The following is a 2,583-nucleotide window of genomic DNA, read 5'->3' as shown; positions in this document are numbered from 1 at the left end:
CATCTCGTCGCGTCTCTCTTCGACAGAGACTCGACACAGACATCAGACCCTTTTTTGACACTTCTCCATGAGCTGCATCTGAGAGCGTTGAACTGGGAAGTTGCCACATTTAAATGGGTCGACTTCCGGTTCATTTGAGAGCTTTCTAATTGGTGGATGGACCAGAACAGAGGTGTGGTTTGTGATGTAAGGTGTTATGAAAATTCAAGGATAGAGATTAAGATTGTTTAAAACAGACAGAAAGATTATTGGAGAAAACCAGACTTCGTGGAGTCAAACTCTCCTGTATCTTCTGTAAAAGTTAAACATGACATTTCTTTTCAGTAAACTTTTTAGTTGACCGAAACCTGAACTTTAACACACACTTACAAACTTGCTCATTGAAGACAGAAAAATCAAGAAATGCATATTACCCTGATTTCTTCTTTGAATGAGGAATAAAAATCATTACTTACTGTTTATGTAAATAAAAATGAGTAGTTCTCTTCAACCTGTAAACATTGTTTGAACTAACACAATTTGATCATTAAAACATTTGTAAAATAGTAATGATCATAGAGAATTGTCATTTCTACTTGATTAATTCAAGAAAGAAAGTCTCAGGATGGGTCAAACTGTATTTCTGGATGCAGATCAATGAAATAACAGTTTCTGTCCCACAAGGTTCTTAAGGTCAAGTGTTTTGACCTTAGGTTAGTCTTGACATCAGGTTAGGTTCACTACAAAAACCTTCAGCAGGGCAGTTTCAGTGCTATGGACAGGTTTAAAGCCAGATTGGAAAAGCTCTAAGATGGCGTGATCCTCCAGGAAGCACTTCAACTGGGACTCGACTATTTTCTCCAGTACTTTAGAAACAAATGGGAGTCTGGAGACAGGCCGGAAGTTGGAAACGACTGAGGGGTCAAGGTTTTTTTTTTTTCAGGAGAGGCTGGACAGCAGCATGTTTAAAGGATTTTGGCACCACGCCAGTGGATAAACTACTGTTTACTATAGTAAGAATGGACGGACCTAGAGTAGGAAAAACCTCCTTTAGTATTCGAGGGGGGGACCACATCAAAGGGGAACTAGAAGGTTTCAAGCTGCACATGACCTGCTCTAGAGAAGATAGAGTGATGGGTTCAAAATGGTCAAATAGAGCTACAGATTGAGGTGGGATGGATGGGTCATGAGTTGGAGGGGAAATGAGAGCCCTGGTGGTCACAATTTTTTCTAAAAAGAAATGTAAGAAGTTGTCGCACAGCTCAGTCGAGGCTTCCAGAGGAGATGGTTCAGTGAGGTAGAGAACAGAATTTAGGGTGTAGAAGAGGACACGTGGGTTGTGAGAGTTTGAGGTAATTATATCAGAAAAGTATTTGGATTTAGCAGCTTTTACTGTTTACTGATAACAGCGCCAACTCTCTTTAAGTATTTGAAAAGAGACCTGCAGCCTGTCTTTCCTCCATTTGCGCTCCGCCCTCCTGCACTGCTGTCTAGCGGCCTTGGTGACGTCACTCAGCCAAGGTTCTGCTCTGAATTTTGATTGTCTAATTTTAACCGGAGCAGACAGAGTTGAACTGGGATGTCAGCTCCTCAGTGGTGGTGGTGAGAAACACTGGGGCTGAATTATCATTTCAGAGTTATAAACATCTGTGAAACGTGCAGCAGTGAAGTGGTTAATGGACCGACTGCGACGTGCAGGAATGCACGGCTTAGGAGTTAGACGGGGGAGGGTGAACTCAAACCGGACTGGCATGTGGTCTGAAAAAACATTATCACCGATTTCAAGATTACTAACAGTCACATCATGAGTTAAAACAAGGTCCAGTGTATGTCCGCGCTCTTGGGTGGGACCGTTTACATGCTGCGTTAGATTAAATGAGTCCAATAAATCTAAAAAGTCCTTAACCAAGGGCTTCTCTTGACAGCACACATGCAAATTAAAGTCCCCAATAATGAAAACATGATCATATTTTGGCGTGATTTCAGCCAAAAAAATCAGAAAACTCATTTATGAAATCCTTAGATTGAGGTGGGCGGTAGACGAGTGCAAATAACGTCGGAGTCAAATGGCCGAGTTCAAAGACGCTCAGCTCATATCTTGTGTAGGAAGCCGGGATGGGCAGTTGTTTACAGGCAAAAGTTGATTTGAATATTGTTAATAATCTTCCACCGCGCCGGCCTAATGGCAGCGGTGCGTTAAAATACAGACAGTTTGGTGGCAATAATTCCGTCAAGGTGCTGGACTCACCCGGAGACATCCAAGTCTCTGTGATGCAGAAAAAGTCCAACTCGTGCTCTTGAAAGTAGTCCCTGAGGATAAAAGTTTTGTTGGTAACGGATCTTGCGTTGACCACACACATCCTGATACTGTCCAATGTAGACCCTGCAGCAGCGGAGGAAGTGCGCGCCAGCTGCCGCAGATTTTCCATAACAGCCCCTCTAGGTTGGCCCGTGCACTGCGCCGGCCGACAAATCTCGTTGTTTAATAACGACGATTCAAGATGACGCCAGTGTGTGTGGCCGTCCGTCTGTCGCTCTTGGTTGGGTTTGTTTTATTTCTCTGTTTTGTGCTCAGCACTAAGTCTGTGCTTGTGTACAATCGCC

Source organism: Nematolebias whitei, chromosome 1 (assembly GCF_014905685.2).
Source record: "Nematolebias whitei isolate Nwh7 chromosome 1, NemWhi1, whole genome shotgun sequence".
Lineage (NCBI taxonomy): Eukaryota > Metazoa > Chordata > Actinopteri > Cyprinodontiformes > Rivulidae > Nematolebias > Nematolebias whitei.
Note: the sequence above shows the minus strand (reverse complement) of the source record.